Source organism: Choloepus didactylus, chromosome 8 (assembly GCF_015220235.1).
Source record: "Choloepus didactylus isolate mChoDid1 chromosome 8, mChoDid1.pri, whole genome shotgun sequence".
Classification (NCBI taxonomy): Eukaryota; Metazoa; Chordata; class Mammalia; order Pilosa; family Megalonychidae; genus Choloepus; species Choloepus didactylus.
In genome coordinates, this window is record NC_051314.1 from 52873586 (window position 1) to 52895050 (window position 21465).

At 34.7% G+C, this 21465-nt stretch overlaps 1 protein-coding gene and 1 pseudogene across 3 annotated transcripts in view; both read right to left on the reverse strand.

The window, feature by feature from the left end:
• The window catches only part of NAV3 (neuron navigator 3), an 855568-nt gene that overhangs the window by 313530 nt on the left and 520573 nt on the right, over positions 1-21465 (reverse strand). The gene's annotated exons all lie outside the window — the stretch shown is intronic.
• Positions 17762-18775, reverse strand: LOC119542019 (annotated as a pseudogene).

Below are 21465 nucleotides of genomic sequence, written 5' to 3' on the forward strand. Positions count from 1 at the left end.
GACCTGGCCACAGCCACTGCTGAGTGTCCCATCTGCCAGCAGCAGAGACCCATACTCAGTCCTCGAATATGGCACCATTCCCCGAGGTGATCAACCTGCTAGCTGGTGGCAGGTTGATTACACTGGACCACTTCTATCATGGAAGGGGCAGTGATTGGTTCTTACTGGAATAGACACATATTCCAGATAACCCATGTTTGCCTTCCCTGCATGAACTGCTTCTGCCAAAACTACCATCCGTGGACTTACAGAATGCTTTATCTACTGTCATGGTATTCCACACAGCATTGCTTCTGACCAAGGAACCCACTTCACAGCAAATGAAGTGAGGGAATGGGCACATGCTCATGGAATTTTCTGGTCTTACCATACTCCCCATCATCCGGAGGCACCTGGGTTGACAGTACAGTGGAATGGCCTGTTGAAGACTCAACTACGGCACCAACTAGGTGGCAATACCTTGCAGGGCTGGGGCAGTGTTCTTTAGGAGGTTGTGTATGCTCTGAATCAGCATCCTCTCTATGGTGATGTTTCTCCCATAGCCAGGATTCATGGGTCCAGGAATCAAGGGGTGGAAACAGGAGTGGCAACACTCACTATCACTCCTAGTGATCCACTAGGAAAATTTTTGTTTCCTGTCCCTGCAAGCTTAAGCTCTGCTTGTCTATAAGTTTTTGTTCCAAAAGGAGGAGTGCTTTCGCCAGAAAACACAATAATAATTCCATTAACTAGAAGTTAAGACTGCCACCTGGCCACTTTGGGATTCTTATGCCTCTGAATCAACAGGCAAGGAAAGGGATTACTGTACTGGCTGGGGTGATTGATCTTGACTTTCAAGGGGAAATAGCACTGCACCTACACAATGGAAGTAAAGAAGAGTTTTCCTGGAATACAGGAGATCCTCTAGGGCATCTCTTAGTCTACCATGCTCTGTGATTAAAGTCAATGGAAAACTGCAACAACCCAATCCAGGCAGGACTACCAATGGCCAAGAAACTTCAGGAATGAAGGTTTGGGTCACCCCACCAGGCAAACAACCATGGCCAGCTGAAGTGCTTGCTGAGGGTAAAGGGAACATGGAATGGGTAGTGGAAGACAGTTGTGATAAATATGAACTACAGCCACATGACCAGTTATAGAAATTAAGACTATGATGGCATGAATATTTCTTCCTTGTTTTGCTGTGAGTATGTTTGTATTTGTCTATAAAACAAATATCTTTGCTTTCTTCTCTGTCTTATTCCCTTATCATATGACATAAGCTGTATTGTTCATTTTGCAGTATTTAAGTTAAAGGAAATGTCTTATTTTTAAATGTCACCCAAGGACTTGCACCCTATTCTGGAGAGTTTAGTGTGTTTCCAGTTGTACACAGGGCAGTGGAATATTGTTAGGTGAAATATATGTCTGTTCTTATTCTCTATTTAGAGATAAAGTATGGTTTAAGGTGATGTGTATAACTGCCAAATTGACAAGGGGTGAACTGTGATGGTTATGTTCATGTGTCAACTTGGCCAGGTGATGGTACCCAGGTGTCTGGTCAAGCAAGCAATGGCCTAACTGTTACTGCAAGGACATTTGTCGCTGGTTAATAAACCAGAAGGCTGGTTTATTAAATCATCAGTCAATTGGCTGCAGCTGTGACTGGTTATGTCAACGAAAGGCATGTCTTCCACAATGAGAGAAGGCAATCAGCTGGATTTAATCCAGTCAGTTGAAGACTTTTAAGTGAGACAGATAAAGGACCTTCATTTCTTCTTTGGCTGACCAGTGAAATGTTTCCTGAGGAGTTTGTCGAAGTTGCCCGTTCGTTGCCTGAGTTCATCGAACACCTTCATCGGAGTTGCCAGTTTGCTGCCTGAGGAGTTCATCAAACATCTTCATTGGAGTTACCAGTCTGTGGCCTGCCCTTCAGAATTTGGACTCGTGCATACCCATGGTTGCTTGAGATACTTTTATAAATCTTATATTTATAGATATCTCTTGTTGATTCTGTTTCCCTAGAGAACCCTAACTAATACAGTATGTTTCTTGAATTTTTACTGCATAATATATTCTGACATTTTTGTGATAGTTAAAATAGAGTGAACCAATATTTACAAGAAGTAACTCTAAAATAGTACCCAAAAATTCCCAGTGAATTCCCTGTATATCTTTGAGGAAATTATGTAGATTTTAGTGGAGCATAATAAACATATTGTGGGGTATTTTCTAAATTTTAAAATAAGACAATTCTTAGGCATTGCCATTTAGAACACAAAAGCATCTATTTTCACGTCTATATGCATAGTGAGATGCATAGTGAAAATTCATGCTGATTTTCATTGAAACTGAGAGAGAAAAATGACTTTCCACCAGAAACACACAAAGGAAAAAAAAAAAAAAACTTTTGTAGCAGGCAGTCAAAACCTTCATGCTCCAAAAGCCTGAACACATCGATTAGTAAGATTAAATTTCACTCTATAGAAAGAGCCAGAAAATGGTTTATAAGTCATCAATATTTCTTATACTTCACAATTGAAGCATATATGTTTTAAACTATAAGGGTATATGATCTTTTTATTTCTTTTAACTGAAAAATCATCTCCCCCCTTATGTTTAAATGATGTCCACAAATAGATTCATCATCCTTGGTGACAAAGACATGCCAATTAAATTGAATACATATGCATTATTTCATACTATTAAAAACTCACTATTTCAAAACAGTTTAGGAAACATTAACAAAAAAATTAAGAGTTAATTTAGCAAGAAACAGGCTGTTCACTTCATCTCTTTTATGAATGATCTCACCTTACTGTGGTTCATCCAAATTCCCCATCTTCCTGCTTCAAGTACCCAGAGAGCTTTGAACTCTTCTAAAAGTTAAAGTTACATAGATTCTTTATTTTATTTTAGCTTTCTCTCATGTCATCAGTGTTCAAGAAGTGGAAGGGCAATGATTCTATACCAGTTCATGCCATCAGAAAATATAAGAATATCTACTTCAAATTTGATCGTTTTGCATAATTTTCATGTCCAAAACAATTCAAAACCACTTATGAAACAATATAATGACATAATATACAAAGTCATGGTTGTAAAATATTGATAGAAAAAGAATCAATTAGATTTCCAAATTCATTTTCACATCTGCATTTTTTTTTTTTTTTTGAGGATTTTGGTGAAAATATAGATAGTAACAGATCTCTGCCATGAACACTCCACTCCGTGCTATGGAAAAGTCAGAGAAGCTGAAATGCTAAGTTGCTTCTGTAATATACCATATTTTTATCAAAAGACTACAAGGGCAAGGAAGAAATCATTATGGTTCTCTATAACTTGCTATCGATAGATTAACACATGAATGGAAACAAAAAAGTTGTTATAAACTATTAATTAATAATGTATTTGAAATGTACTACCTAGCATTCCATTTACACACAACCTAAATAATTATAGTCAATAAAATATATAACTCACATGAGCAGGAATATAATCAAAAGACTGTCTATATAGATAATCAAGTAACTGTTTTTCTCATTATTAATAGAAAATTTATTCATCCATTCAAAAATTTATGCACTTAACAGATATTTATTGTGCATTTGTCTGTAAAAGACTGAGTTTTGAAAACCAAGAACAGAGTGATGAATAAAACTTTCCTTGTTCTCTTAGAGTTAACATTTTAATTAGAAAATTAATCTGTAATTAAAAAACATTGTTAAGTGCTATGAAGAACAATAAAGCAGAATAAGATAGGGAGTGACACAGTGCTCTTTTGAGAAGTGTGATCAGAGAAGATCATTTTTAGGGGGAGACATTTGGGCAGAAAGCTCTAAAAAAAATAGAAGAATGAACCTTGTAAATAGCTAGGGGAAAGTATTTTAGGCAGATGGAAGAGTGAGTGTAAAAGTCCTGAGATAAGAGTATGTGTGAGGTATTTAAAAATAGCAGTTTAAATGTTTATAGCCTGTTGGTATTATGAAGGTAAGGGGTTTTCCCAAAACATATTTTTGAAGAAAAATATTTAAAAAAATTTTCCTCTCTATAAAAATAAACAAGTGACCCAAAAGACCACTGGTGGCAGCTAAAGTCTTGCCATGTAAAACTTTATTCTTGTCATTTTCCCTGTATCTGTAAAGTTCAAGTAAATATATTTTTCCTATAATGAAATATAGATTGGTTGTGCCACATTGGTTAATTTTCCTTAAATGTATATTTTTGTGCATTTTTAATGGAAGTTGTTAACTACAAGCAGAATATTTTAAAAATCAATAGGTTTCCACAATTAAAAAGGTCACAATATATAATTTAACTTGTATGGTCAGTTTATTGAAACACCCTAATTACACGGAATCTTGAATAGGAAGTGAGATCTGGTTGTTTGTACAGATTAGTATGAAGCCCCAATACATCCCAGAGTAATTTGGGCAAATATTAAAAAAGTAATTGCAAAGCCCCCTTGAGGGACTGGGGAAAAATGTGGAAATATTAAACTTCTCCACTTGGGGAATTCCTCCACTTGGGGAATTCCTGATATTCTTGCAAGCTCTGGGGACTACCAATTTAGAAGGCTGAGCCCTCAGTCTTAGGGCTTGCCTTTACGAAACTTCTTACTGCAATGGAGAGGCTAAGCCTACTTAATATTTTGCCAAAGACTCACTCCCAGAGAACCTCTTTTGTTGCTCAGATGTGGCCTCTCTCTCTAAGCCAACTCTGCAGGTAAACTCACTTCACTTCTCCCTACATGGGACATGACTCCCAGGGGTGTAAATCTCCCTGGCAATATGGGACATGACTCCTGGGGATGAGCCTGGACTTGGCATCATGGGATTGAGAAAGCCTTCTGGACAAAAAAAAGGAAGAGAAATGAAACAAAATAAACTTTCAGTGGCTGAGAGATTTCAAATCAAGTCATGAAGTCATTCTGGCAGTTATTCTTACACATTACACAGATATCGCTTTTTAGTGTTTAGTGTATTAGAATAGCTAGAAGGAAATACCTGAAACTGTTGAACTGTAATCCAGTAGCCTTGAATCTTGAAGATGACTATATCACTTTATAGTTTCTACAGTATGACCATGTGATTGTGAAAATCTTGTGGCTCACACTTCCTTTATCCACTGTGTGAACAGATGAGTAGAAAAATGGGGACAAAAAGTATATGAATAACAGGGGGTTTGTGGGGGGGAGTATGGGATGTTTCAGGCATTCTTTCTTTTATTTTTATTCTTTTTTTTTTTTGGAGTAATAAAAATGTTCAAAACTTGATTGTGGTGAAGAATACACAACTATATGTTGACACAGTGAACAACTGATTGCACACTTTGGATGATTGTATGGTATGTGAATATATCTCAATAAAATTGCATAAAAAATAAAGGGGATGATGGTGTGGATACAATATTAAAAAAAATTAAAAAGCCCACAAAGGAAAGACATACACATTTTGACAAATATAATTTAAGTAAAGTGATACAGATACCAAAGATGTTAGCTGGAAGCCAACAAAAAGTTCTATTTCACTTTTCTCAGTATTTGTGCACCTATTAAATATTTCTTTGGGTCTCTAGGATTGTCATGAAGCAGTGGTTCTGTCCTCAAATCTCTAAGTGACCTTCCTCAAGCCTGAGGTCCTTCCCCAAATCTGGGTCTTTCCCCAAACACCACTTCAAGGACCACCCTCCGCTCTAACTCTTGCATGCTGTTTCCACTAACTATACCCCCACCATCTCTTCTTTTCCTGAACATATTTGGTTTTTAGAAGTTTAACATTCCAGTGGAGTTGCAGCATATTAACTTAACTAGACTTAGGCCACAGCATTAATTTTTTCCTTGTAAGCTGGTCTCAAACAGTCCCACTTTATTTCATGTTCAATGAAAGAAATGGCAATCTGCTTCAAAGCTATAGAAAAATATTGACTGATAAATTGAAAGCTAATATAGTACACCAAACACCATGTATACAATTCTTTAATTTAGAAAATATCAAGGGCTAGTTTTTACAAATGTTATTGTCTATCCACATGCTGACTTACAGAAAATTCCTGGCATTTGATTCTGTCCACTTAGATCTGCATTGAAATGTATTGCACATGCATTTTGCTCCCTTAAATTGACTATACGCTACTGGGGAATAAAGTTGGGCATATGCAGTTTTACATACCTTCGTAAATGCTTAGATTTCAGAGCTAAAACTAACATTAATGAACTTCCTCTTGTGGGCCACTTATTTTCATATGTTAGATTATTTCATCTTCCCCACATCTGTGTGTGTTTGTGTGTATGCGCAAGTGTGTATTTCTTAAAATCTCTGTTGTCTCAAAGAAATCCTAAGGAGAGAACAAAATCCTTGATCATAAGAAAATGAAGCAATGGTTACCTAGGTTTCACCTTGCTTTTAATTTATGGATGATGAACATCTTTGAATTTAAAAAAAAAAAGGACTGTTTCTTCCTCTTCCCAATTCACCTTTAACACTGGTTACTTTTTTCCTCTCCTGCTCACTTCCTTTCCTTTTCCCAGTGTGTGACTGATTCTCCATCCACAGATTCTCCAGCATCTGTAACAGCAACACCATGACGAACTGACCTGCTGACTTATTAAAATTTCATTTTCAGACCCAATAGATCTCTCTGATCCTGATTCCTAAATGTCTCACTAATAAAAACAAAATGCTCCAATTTTCTAGGCATTACATTCTGGCTAATTAAATCTCCCAGAATATATTAATTTGATGCCATGTATACTTGCCAAAATTACAGAGATACAACAATTATTAGAAGTTTTATTTACATAACTATTTATATATATTGTTATATTGCAGTAACATATTTAGATATTTTTTCTGGGTACAAATTTTATAAACATAAAATGTGAGTTGAATAATAATAAAAGAGTGTTTGTGTTTATGTCCTATCCTAGTACAAAAATGATAGGTGCAACTGAATTGAATGACGGCACCCATACATTAATTAATTCATTCAGCACATAGTTAATGTGTGCCTGGTATGTGTTAGACACTAAGACACTAGAAATATAATGGTGGCAAAAACTCATAGTTTTTCCTCCAAGAAGTTCGTCGCCCAGGGGGAAAGAAAGGTGTTCAATGAATAATTATTGTAACACATAAGTTATTACAAATTAAGCTAAGGACCCTGAATAAAAGTAATATGATTTTATGAGAGAACATAGAGCAAAGGAAAATTAATCGAGACTTGGTGGGCAGGGGTGAAGGAGTAGGTGGTCTTGGAGTCTACCCTTTGGAAGTGAAGCTTGAACTGAAATCTGAAGAGCTAACCAGGTTAAGAGCAAGGGAAGAAAACTCCAAAGAGAAAGAGCAAAACCCTGAGGTGGGAAGGATCATGCTGTGTTCAAACCCAGTGATATGATGAGAATCCAGAATCACATCTATTAAGATAAATTTTCATTTATTCAATAAACGATCATGGGCATAATATTTCTTTGTTGCTCAGATGTGGCCCTCTCTCTCTGGCTAAGCCAACTTGAAAGGTGAAATCACTGCCCTCCCCCCTACGTGGGATCAGACACCCAGGGGAGTGAATCTCCCTGGCAACGTGGAATATGACTCCCGGGGAGGAATGTAGACCTGGCATCGTGGGACGGAGAACATCTTCTTGACCAAAAGGGGGATGTGAAAGGAAATGAAATAAGCTTCAGTGGCAGAGAGATTCCAAAAGGAGCCGAGAGGTCACTCTGGTGGGTACTCTTATGCACACTTTAGACAAACCTTTTTAGGTTCTAAAGAATTGGGGTAGCTGGTGGTGGATACCTGAAACTATCAAACTACAACCCAGAACCCATGAATCTCGAAGACAATTGTATAAAAATGTAGCTTATGAGGGGTGACAATGGGATTGGGAAAGCCATAAGGACCACATTCCACTTTGTCTAGTTTATGGATGGATGAGTAGAAAAATAGGGGAAGGAAACAAACAGACAAAGGTACCCAGTGTTCTTTTTTACTTCAATTGCTCTTTTTCACTCTAATTATTATTCTTGTTATTTTTGTGTGTGTGCTAATGAAGGTGTCAGGGATTGATTTAGGTGATGAATGTACAACTATGTAATGGTACTGTAAACAATCGAAAGTACGATTTGTTTTGTATGACTGCGTGGTATGTGAATATATCTCAATAAAATGAAGATAAAAAAAAAACGATCATGGGCATAATATATCATTGCACTGGATGATGAGTTTCATAAAAATCACTGCTATCATAACACACTTTCAATTCCAAACTGGTTTTACTAGATATTTACAAAATATTTTAAAAACTGCCTATTTAAGGTACTTATTATATGTCAACTACTTTATATTATTATTTATTCAAATCCTTACAACAGCTGGGGAATTGAGGTTTAGAGAAGCTATATAATTTGCCCAGAGTCATGGGGGCTTCTAAGGGTTAAACTTAACAAAGTCCACCTTCTTTCCACTTGACCTCCTTTCCTCTATATTAATTAACATTAGGACTTACATTTTCAGCTTATAGAGAGGGCATTCTTGCTTTCTCCTTTTTTTTTTTAAGATCCCTCCTGCTCAAGGTTAATTTTTTTTTTTTTAACAGTTATATTCACACACCATACAATTCACCCAGAGTGTACAATCAATGGCTCTTGGTATAATCACAGAGTTATGCATTCACTACCACAGTCAATTTGAGAATATTCTCATTGTGCCAGGGGGAAAAAAAAAACCCATACCTGTTATGCCCCTCTATTTTTGACACTTAGCTATGGTATAGTACCTTTGTCACAAATGATAAAAGAATATTACAATGTTACTCTTAATTATAGCCCTTAGTTTGCATTAATTATTTTTCCCCACATACCACCGTTATTAACACCTTGTAATAGTGATGTACACTTGTTCTAGTTCATGTAAGAACATTCTTATATTTGTACAATTAACCACAATCACTGTCCACAACAGTTTCACTATGTTATACAGGCTCATGTTTTATCCTTTAGCTTTCCTTCTAGTGACATACATTACCCTAGACTTCCTCTTTTAACCATACTCATGCGCAGCACTGTTAATTACATTTATAGTATTGTGCTATCATCACCTCTATCCATTTACAATCAACCTTTTAAAAAATTCTGTACACCTTAAGCATCATCTGCCCATTCTCTACCTTCTTTCTATCTCCTGGTAACCTATACTCTAGATTTTAACCCCAAAAGTTTGCTTGTTAGAATTAGTTCATGCCCATGAGACCATACAATATCTGTCCTTCTGGGTCTACCTGCTTTCTCTTCTTAAATGCCAGTTTTAAATGGTTGTTATGCTCTTCAGGAGTAGTTTTCAGATGGTGATGTTTAAGGCATTCACACAATTTTTGAAATTAACCAATCTTCATGCATGAGTTGAGTTTGGGGAGGGATGTCGCACTAGGAGGGAGTTTTAGAACTCCTAGCTCTCTATCATTTCTAATTCCATGATCAAATGCAATAGGCCTTCATAAATCTTCTGAGGAGGGTCTGAATTAGGAAACGATTTTGGAAATGAAGTAGGAACTGAATTAGGAAGCAATTTTCACTCAACAATCTCTGCCCTAGGACTTTAGCCTCCACCTTGGGTATTTCTGTGTGTAAGGTGCCATCAATGCAGCCACTCAAGTCATAGGAATTCGGGGAGCTCTCTCATGTCTGCAGGCAGACCTAAGGTCCTAACCTTACTGAGGATCCACAAAGAAAGGGACCAGGGCCTAATTTTAGTCCAAACAAACATATCCATGGGTTCTGTTTCTCTCCATACTCTAATCCAGTGATCCCACCATGCTGTTGCTGTATTCTTCTCAAATTCTTCCTAATTTTAATAACTGTCTGAGTTATAATCTCCTATAAAAAGTAGATCAGGTCTGAGGACTGGATGGAAATGACTCAAACTTGGGTGAAATCACTTCCATTTTGTTTTAGGATAGACCCAGCAAATCCACAGCGCAGAGAGTGTACCAGAAATAAAGGACAGCAGCTGGTCCACACCTTTGTGGCTGATAGACACACACAAGGTTCATGGACCTCTGCAGCCTGCATTGAATAACAATCTACTAGGTCAGTGCATTTCAGAACCGCAGGCAAACTGCTGCTTACACTGTCTGGGGCCTGAGTGGTGAAGCCACAAACAGCACTCTAGGGTCTACTCTATTATCATAAAGAAATATTTTGTTTTGCTAGAGTTGCTGAAACTAATAACTTTAACATTTTAATTTTTATCACATCAGGTCAAATCAGGGGTTTAGTGTCATAACCCTAGCCATGGCCTGCCTTCTATACTTGGAAACTTTGACATTTTATTCCAATAATCTAGAATACTCTATATGTCTGATCCTGTTTAAAAGCACATCTTCTGTTCCATCCATTTCCTCATACCTATCTATTTACTACTTTTCGAGAGCCATTCAACAATCATTTTGCTGAAAACATTTGGCAGTTATATGCTAATTTCATTTTACTTTAAACAATAGCCTCTTAATACCTTATAGTACTAGTCTATAGTTTAATAGCAAAATCTTTTATTTAAAAAACAAGAACTTAAACCCTATATATGAAGTTCAGCTTAGAAATTCCAGACACTCTTTTACAGAAGGGGGTTAGTGGAAATCAATCATGTAACAAGAAATGCAAAGGTCAAGGAGAACAAAGAATAATTATGGTACCTTGGAATTAATCCATTTCAACCTTGAGTGATGGCATGTATCATTTCTAGATTCTGGCTACCTTTTAAGCTATTACATGTATTGCTTATTTTGATTGTCATGTTATTAAGATTAATTGTCACTAAGTTGTTTGCATGTTCTTAATAAAAATGGATTTTCATAGTTTTATTTGGTTACATTAAAGAGGAAGCTAAATATAAGACAGCAATTTTCAAAAATTTTTCTTCATTTTTGAAGGGATGGATGTTTCAAGTTATTTGTAGGAAGAATTTGAGCTCAGACAAAAGCTTTGACTTGGTATTGAAATTTCTCTTCATTTAATGCTATTCCTCACTGAGTATTCAAGAAGAATACAGAGCAGTGGAATATTTTCCATGCATCAAACATGAGATTTTAAATCGTAATCAAAAGGCATATTCTTGCAACTAACTGAGTAAATCTGTTCTAAGTCACTTCACAAACTTCTTATCTGATTATAATTAAACTGTAAAATCCTATTGGCATTGATGTGGAGAAGAAAATGTTTGATTCAGCATCCTGTGCTTGCTGGATCATCTCACTTCTTTTATTCTGTGACTGTATAGACCAGAAGTCTGCAGAGTTTGCATGAGTCAGTAGCCACTTAAACTAACTCATGCTGTTATTTTTTTTTTTAAACTGCTTTCTTGTATCTAGCAGCATTGTCTGAGCCCTTAAAGCCATTCTAAATAAACTTTGAGCATTATGTATCAATCTCAGTTCTCTGATACAATGTAGACAAAAAATGGTCTAACATCCACAAAATTCCTTCACCAATATTCATATTTAATTAAGTTGACCAATTATTCAATACGAAAATAACTGTATGTGTTTGTGTGTGTGTGTGTAAGAATTATTATTCTACAATGGATCTGGATTTTTGCTTTTTTTAAAGTTAAAATATTTTCTGCCTTCAAACCATCTGCATAGAATTTGTATTAATTGCTCTTCATAAAATATATTTGGTAAAACTGTTATCATGTATTTTTCCAGTTGCAGGCTGACAAAGTCCCATGAAGTGGGACAACAATGAAGAATGAATTGACAAATGAATTGTCATTTCATTCACTTAAAATATGTATATTTATTACCTACTGTGCACAAAGTAAGCAATCACCAATCTTAGAAAAATGGGAAAATGAGGAAGTTTGCTTCAGAGTAGTAACTAAGCAAATGGATTAGAGTGATAAAAATATGTATACAGAAGAACAGAATAAATCAGTTGCAAATTTTATGTTGTAGAAAGTTATATAGAAGTTTCCATTTGTTCATTTGTTTGTTGCCAGATAAATTATCTTAAGAATTATAAACATCTCTAAATATTGCTGTTAAAGGCATTCCTTAAAATAGTAATGCATATAAAATTCAAATAGAACTGCTTTATATTACTACTATCAACAGCAGTAACCAAATAGATTGTAAGAGGTCAAATATTATCTGATGAGCATAATTCCTATGTTTCAAAGATAGTTATAGTTCTAAAGAATCTCAAATTCTCCCTGGGAAAATATATTTGTAATAACAGAAATTTGATGACAAATCAAAATGCCATTATATTTGTCAGGAAAAGGTTTGAAATGTCTGGTGGCCTTACAGATGTAATCAGGGTAAAGAGAAGCATCTCTTCTTTTTCCTTGTTCAATAGAAATGTCTCACATATTGTTTTTTTCTTCTTCAAAACAAAATAAAATAAAATAAACATAGAATAACAACATGCAGTCTCATCAAAATGAGCCACAAAAGAGTTTTGGACTGTAAAGTGAGTACATTTTAGTTCAATCACCTATTTTAAAAGAAGCTAATAGAAAAATAAATATACCTTAGACTCTCTCCCCCATTCACATCTCATCTAAATTCACCATTTTTTTGACAATATGTATGTGTTTCTCAAAGATCTTATAATGGTGCATACAGTATCCACAGAGAATTGTCACCAAGCCAAACCTGGAGCAGAGTAAATGCTCTGAACCTTTGCAGTGTTATTTCTGGGTTGGCTCATTCACTTATTCTTTGAACAACTTCTTACAGAGCATTGGCTTTGTGCAAGACACTATTTTAAACACAGAGGGGGCTAGAAAGGAAAAAGAAGGAAGACAAGGCCTCTGCCCTCATAAAGCACAACTTCTAAAAAAAAAAAAATAAGCCAATGAATAAACAAATTACAGATTAATAATATGAATGAAATTAAACTGGTTAATGTGATATATAGTATGTGGGGCAGAGATGACTTTAGCTAGGAAAGGGTTTTCTTAGGTGTGAACAGAGACTCCCTTTGAATATAGGACTGAGGGGAATCTACTTCTATGGAAATTGGCCTCAACAATTTTTATATCTTTGTTTTCTCAGTCATTTCAAGAAATTACATCTCGTGACACCAAGGCTCTATAATGCTTGCTAAGAAGAGTGGATTTTTGTATACCAAGGCCCTACACCCTACTGCACCAGGGAAATCCTTTCAGTAAACATATGCTGGTATGCATTTAATACTCTTAGGGGTGGATAGAATAAGAATTATTTGATATGAAAAGCATCCAAAGTCATATATAATAAAGTACATTTTATATTCTATAACCTATATACTAAAGTTCACGATTATACTTAGATGTATTTGCAAACCATTAGCACCTACTTCTGACAAGATGATTGACTGATAAAGTAAGGGGAAGTGTAACTTAGCAGAACCCAGTAAAAGTTTGGAAGTGGAAAGAAAAATAAAATATAAATAAGGAGTGCATGAAGAAGTTATAGGACGGTAAAAGTATAAACTAGATTAGAAGTGCCCCAATCACAGTACTTAAAGGAGTCTTCAGGTTTATGTATTTGCTAAGATGTAACAAAGATATGCCCCACTACTGACCAGTTTACATTATAATCTCTGGTATATGTTATAAAAGGCATAGTTTTACAGTTACAGCTGAACTAAAAAATACAGATGTTTAAGTATTTAAGAATCTGTTACTATTAACTTAATCATCCTACATAACTCCCTTTAACGATTGTTTCCTGGTTTTGTCTTCTGATTTAAAAGTTCTATTGAAATTAAACTCAATTGTAAACAAACTGTCTTTACGTATCAGTTTTAGACTTAATTCTAAATATCCCCAACTTTTGAGGTTTTTCATATTCTCAATGTAGCCTTAAAATATGACTCTGTCATTATAAGAATTTCTTTACTATGCAGACAATTCAAATTGTTTCACTCCAAATGATTATTTAAAGACTGCAGGAATATTGCTAACCTGATGAATCCCATACACATTTATGTCAATGAATGCAAGGAACTATAATAAAAAGAAAATTGAAGAGACGGACATGTCATAACTCAAGCCAAAAGGTTTTTAAAATACCTTACTATGCTTTCAGTGGAATCACTTATGCTATTATTTATTTTAGGAAAAATAGTTGAAATAATTACAAAGACTTCAAAAAGTTGTCCATCAAATAGTGACTGTAAAGAAGAAAGTACTAAGTAATCAACAATACCTCGGTGGTCCTGCAAAAGTTCAGCTAGAGGTGAGAGAATGTCTTCATATCTTTTGCCATAATCTGATTCATTTAACAGTCCTTAGATAAATACATTACAAATTAATCTTGTCGTAAAGTATGTATTCTGATCTGCATATCTTTAGCAGAATTGATAGTAGTTTACACTTTAAATTTCATTTCTCTATTATTTGGACAGTTGATACTCCCAACCCTTACATTTTAAATGTAAACCTGTTGTAGTTTACATTTATGAGCAGCTGCTAATGATTTAACAGAAAATTTCAAGATAGCGATTTCTATGCATACAGTTCATCAAGTTACCAGAAAAAGCTTTCATTAAAAAAGAAGAAAAGGAATTCATAATGGTAACATGCCATGTTTAATATGATAGAAATAAAGAAATGGAATACTGTATTTCTTTTTTTTAAGATGAGAGTAAAAGGAAGTTGAAGATTTCATGACCTTCTAAAATTGAGTGTGACAGTATCCTCCTTCATCCTCTTCCATTCAAGTCCTAAAATAAATAGTTGCTTCATCCAAAAAACTGCCTGATTAAAATGGAAACATTAGATGAGCTATTGTTTAATCAAAATAATGTTAAAAACAAATGTCATACACCACCACCAATGAAACTATACTTTCCCTTGGGCTTTCATTTATTGATGAATTCAAGCAAAAGAGAGTACTGATGTTTCCATTTTATAATTTTTTTGTTATAATTTATTTGGTACACTACTGGGTCTTAAGGAACTATTACAAGAATGATTATTAATTTAATAAAAGTTTTCACTTTTTTATTCTATCTCAAAACAGAGCATCAAGCCAAAGTAAACACTGTCAATTTTTCAATAAATTCTACAGGCTGGCCACAGTGGATTTTGCATCGGTTATAAATGATCCTCCAATTTTTTCTTCACCTCTCTGCAAACTCTTTTGGCACTAAAGAACTGGAACCAAATTCATATCGTTAACAAGCAGAACTGATTCAAGGAGGCAAGATATCTCATTTTATTTGTCATTAAACTTTAGATTATTAAAATGTTGCACCATATTTTCCTTCGGATGAAAGTTTCTTCAGGGACAATAGAGCTGCTCTTTTCTATACAATTAACTGAAAATCATTTTTAAAACATTATTTTAATGACATAAAAAGGAAAATTAGGAGACTTAATTTATCCAGTACTCCTCCGAAGACCCATGAACAGAAACAATTAATTTTAATGTGTGTTCCATATCTAGAGAAATCTCAGAAGAACTTCATTTGCCTGTTATTTAAAATAATGATCATACTAATATTATCTATTGGAAACACTAGAAAACATGTCAGAATGAGACAACAGAAAAGGCGTTTTTTACTGGTTTTGTTTTGTTTTGTTTTTTTTAATTGTTGTATGCGGAATTTCTTCCTCACCTTCAATGGTATTTGTTTTAAAGGGAATTTAGACAATCACAATTTACATCAATTGACAAAAATGATTGAAATCCTATCCGATATTTAGTCACATTGATATTAGCCTGGGAGGGTGGTATTTTTTCTGATGGCTCAAAGGAATAACCTTCATTTTTTATAGTCACGGAATCTAAATACAGTATATGATAGACTACAGAATAGTAAACAACCTTCAGGAAAATTATTTAAGACCCAGAAAGTTTCTTTACATCTTCCTTTAAGATGTCTGTTTTTCCCATAATCTCCTCCCTCCCCATCCCCAACAATGTGAAATCAAATTGGCCATCATGAATGTCTGGCCAGAAGGTAATAGCATCCTATATAGTTATGCATCCTATTGCTTATGGAGCAGATTGCAAATGTCCAGGGATTTCAGCAAGCCATATTTCATTTGTTAGTTAACTGTCTCTGCTTTTGTTTCTTTTTTTCCCCAAAAAACAACATGGGAGTGTATTTGCAATATGGAAGCCTCTCTTTAAGAATGTATTTCTCTAAGGGAGACATACAAGCTTGTTTCACTAGCTAATCATTTAAAATGTCTTAGCATTTGACCAGAATGTAAACGGCATCAATTTAGTCCACTGAATGTCATTACAATCATGGTAGATGCCATGATAGAAAGACTGACCAAACAAATCATAGAACTTCTGGCCATGACTGTTTAAATAACACAGTTTCATGCTGGCAGATGCATATAATCATCTGCTTAAGACATAAGAAGAGAAAAAGATTATGTACATTACCTCTTTTTAAGTTGGAGAGGATTTTAATCAATTTTGACCTGTAAATCCCTCAGGGCTAAATGGTTTTGCAATCACTTATTAATTTTATCTCTGCTACATGGGAGATCACCATTGTTATGGTTTCAAGCTGAACTCTCTGGCTGAAGAACATGTTCAGGACAAACGTCTCTGTGATAAAGAAAATAATTAATGAGATTTTCCAATGCTATGCTTTTAAATTACTCTTCTGCATTTTTTCACAGACAAACATCAAATGAATATTGCAGAGTAGAGCCAAATGATTCAGACTAAAATGATCAAGTTTACCCATTCTGTGAAGGATAGTTCTGATCTTCAAGCCCTTTATTTCCCTTTTATAGGCTAATTAAAACAACTTGACTAAGAATTACTGAAATGTTAAGTTCATTGTCTTTCAAGTCTTCTAAGACACTGCCAGCAACCCTTCCCATTTTGTTTGAAACCCATATGGAACTCTATTTAAGATTTTCAACCTGATTTTAGGCATCCACATCTGCATCTAATATTTTGACAGTAAAAACTAACTTCATTCTTATTTGAATATCAAATACAGACTTGGGAGTATTATATTTTATTCAAATAGAATAATGCCAATTTATTCCAACCTCAAAGTAATAATACTTTATTGAATAATGGCAATTCATGCCCTATACCTAGAAGATATTTAACAAAAAAGAAATATTGCCTAACTAGAAAAATAAATATAAGCATTTTTTTTGTTTGGATACTCGTAATTGTTCTGCTTTGTGTAGCAATAATTTGGAAATGACTAATTTAAATCAAAATGAAAAAGATATAGTGGTCATTATTTAAATCTCAGTAATTTTTTTTTCACTGTTCTTGATTTATTTGGTGTTTTAGATAGTGTGACACTTTTGGATAGTTGGTTGCATTGTTTACAGGTAGATCTTTTTACATTACATGGCAGTGTACACTACTTTGATACATTTGGTACACAAAGTAAGATCCTTTAGAACAGTTATGCACAAAACATGCAATGTTGGATTTACACATTGGAGTCCGGGATGGGATTGACTTGGGGGAAAGAAGTTGAACGGCATGTTGGATGAAGGAACCGGAAGGTATATAACACATAGTAACCGTGCATTCTTCTGGTTCAAAAGACAACTGCAGCATGTGCAACACTGGTACTAGTGCCTCAGAGGTGAACTATTTTATACTAACCAGTTTGGAACTACCCAAGATAAGTATCCTTTCTGAACCATTCCTACTTCTAATTTTAAGAAATTGGTATTTTCCCTAGGTCATTTTAATATCACTGCTTTAATCACAGATCAGATAAAAAGGACGACATGCACAACCCCCAACAAAAATCCTGTTGTAACCTAGACAGTAAGTGGTACAACATTAGAAGACTTTAAAATAGCATCTCTTTTTGGATTCCCCAAATTGTATCTGCACTCTTCTTCAAATGAGCCTTTTCTTTAGGAGTCAGAGTAACCTTGACAATGTCTGAGATTCCATTCTGTCTCAAGATGCAAGGAACACTAAGGAAGACATCATTTTGTATTCCATAGAGACCCTTAATCATGGTTGAAACTAGATGTACCTGTCTATGATTCTTCATTACACTTTCTGCCAAATGTGCCATAGACAGCCCCGTGGCCCAGGAGGTGTAAACTTTCAGTTTGATCACCTCATAAGCACTGTCGGCCACCTGTTTATGAACCTCTTTCCCTGTTCCTGATCTGCATCAGTGCCTAAATCAGGGTGCAGATTTTTCAAAGGAGATCCCAGCAACGTTCACTTCACTCCAAACGGGCACACTAGAGTCATCTCCATGCTCTCCAAGGACCCAGCCATGGCAGCTTAATGGGTGAACTCCCAGCCTCTCCCCCATTAGGTAATGAAACTGGGCTGAATCCAGATTGCAACCACTTCCAGTAACACAGTTTTTTGGGAAAAAGCCACTTATTTTCCAAGCAACATAAGTCAAGATATCCACTGGATTGGAGACAACAAGCAACTTGCAGTTCGGGTTGTATTTTACAATATTAGGAATGATGTATTTAAAGATGTTCATGTTATGCTGGACCAAATTAAGATAGCTTTCTCCCTTTTGCTGACGTGCCCCAGCTGTGATGACAACCAGTTTGGAGTTTGCAGTCACACTATAGTCTTTGCCAGAGACAGTTTTTGGTGTTCTAAGAAAAAAGGCTGCCTTGTTGGAGATCCATCATCTTCCCCCTCAATTTGTCTTCTATGACATCAAATCAAGCACAAGTTCATCTGCCATTTCCTTCCTTAAGATACTGAATGCACAGGTCATGTCAACAGCACCAACCTCAACAACTGTAATCTTATTCTGAGGGGTCTGTTCTTCCTTAAGAAGATTCTGAATCAGCTGATCCTTGAGAATTGCCATTTAAGACTTGGAATGCAAAAGAACTGGGAGTACACAGCATGCGATAGTTAGATACAGACCTAAATCTCAGTAATATTTTAATAAAGATTCTCCAATTTTAAAATAACATGACAAATAGTTTAAGAAATGCAAGTATATATATATGCATATTTAAAAATACTTCACTTATATATTTACTTTTATAAATATATATACACATACATATATACATATATTCTATTATGATGAAATAGAATTAAGTGTAAAAGAAAAGTGAAAATAGTGAAAAGTGTGGGCAAGAGAAGGAAAAGAGAAATTCAAGAATTATGAGGTATGTCAGGGTTCAAATGCAGGGCAAGGTGATCAATTTAAATATTTTCTAGAAAAGTAGAATGATATTGCAAAAGGATTATCAATTTAGTTTTTGCTATCACCCAAGAAACTGTTCTTCCAAGTGAGCCACATTTCCCCTTGGCTTAAGCCTGAAAGATTACTCACTCTGTGTAAAATCTTTGCCCTAGGGGCCAAAGCCATATCTTAAGGGACTATATATTTCTTTAGACCCAACAGTAATACTAAGGCAAGAGTTTTATGTTAGATCATTTCTGAGACATGTTTGCAATAATAGTTTCCAGGGATCTGTAATGTAGTTTCTAAGGTGGGAACCTGGGAACATAACTGAATAGCAAGGAAAGTTTATGAGTATTATACATAATAATAAATATCAGAAAAACTGGTATTTAACTCTTCCTTCTCCACAAAATTGAACAGAGATTTCAACCAGTTGAAACTGACTTCTACATTTCATTCTGTGTTGAAGTGACTGAACCTATTTTATTGTGAATTACATTTTAATTCATTTAAAAATAGAGTTAAGAGGCTACTGTTTCTATAATAATAGTGAAACTAAATGAGAAGAAATACCTGCCAACTTCTAATGCCAGTCAATCAAAACAAAAGGTTTATGAACTTAGGCTAGGGTACAGAACTTGCATCTCCCTTTTACAGGAAACTATTACAGAATTATCCGGAGCAACTTCTCCTCTGTTAAGCACTGTATATGCATTGTATCTTTAATGAGATTTTTAAATAATATACTTGACTTAATTTGGGTTTTTGGTAGCACAGCTATTGTTATATAGATAAGCATTCTTATGTAGCAGGATTTTTCCTTTTAAATCTTTTCCTGAGATTTAATATGAACAAACTTTTGATTTGTGAGCCTTTGCTTTCCCTAAAGAAAAGTGGTCAGACTAAAATGAAAGTGAAGAGGCTCCCCTAGTTCTGGAAATCCAATTCCCACAGTGTGAAAAACCACAATGAGATAGTGATAATAAAATATGACTGAGTTCTCAATCTGTCTTCAACAGAACTGGTTTTTCACCAATTCTCCTAGTAAACCTCTATTAAAATTCTGTAGGTAAACAGCTGACAGCTTAGATATAAATTTAACATGGTGGCTCTATGTATTATACTTCCTGAGAACTGAGATAGTGTTGATCTTTGTAAATCTTAATTAACAATCACAGTCCTTGCCAAACATTTCCTGGAACATACGCATTTTGAGTCAATTCTTCATCCACATGGAATCCAATCCCCTCTAAGTCCCTTGTCTCCCATTTTCATTTTCTTTTCATGTTTTCCACCTCCCATGAACAGTGAATTTTTCAAGTCATACTCCAGAGCTTAAAATACTGCAATGTACTTTGCAATGTGAATGATGGATAGCTTTTTGAAATACTATAAGCTATTGTGCTCTATTTCAGAATCCACTGCCAAAAGTAAAAATTGTAGGCCAGATTCCTAACTCCATTGGAAATCCTTTATAGAAGCGACCCCTTGAATTTCCTAGGCCCATGGAAAGAAAAAAAAAGTTTTTGTTCTTGGGAAATTGCATGAATAGCACTTGGTAACTAATGCAAATTTCCTTTTTATTCATGTAATGTGCCTTTAAAATACATTAAAAACAAACAAATGACAACAACAACAAAACTCATCAACTTGGTGTCATAAAAACACAACCAACCTAAGGCATAGAGAGTATGTGAGGGTGAGACGTAGTCAAATTTCATCTACATATTTGGAAGAGTTTTATGTCCTCTCAAATTTCAGATATGGTTTTATACCTGAATATTTATTTAATTTTTGTGAGAACATTCAAATATAACTAATTCCTTTGAGAAAGAGATTATTGAAGCCAACCTTTTTCTAAAATCTCAAGAATTTTTTTGTTCACTAAAGAATTCAATAAATGCCATATATAACTAAAGACAATGCTTTAAAATTCAGACAAAGAATTGTTAGTAACTAATATTTTAACAATTATCATTAAAAATACAGCTGAATAATTGAAAGAAATAAAATTGATATTTTTATTTTAGTTGCTGAATTAATGAAACTTTTAATATCTAAAAAGTTTCAACCTTGCTATCTACTGCAACTATTATCACTAAAAATAAAATACAAAACACTATTATGCCCTCAAAGAAAATCAAGACCAAAATCTTGGAGTATATGAAAATAGCACTTACAAAAACCCGACGCAAGGCATATTATTATCTCCATTTTAGCATTTAAGGACATAAGGCTCAGAGAGGTTAACTAACATAATGAAGGTTATACCATTACTAAATGGCAGGGCTGGAAGTTTTATGTATTTCTATTTAGTTCCAACTTCCATGCTTGAATTCTTCCCCAGATTTATCAGATATTTGTGG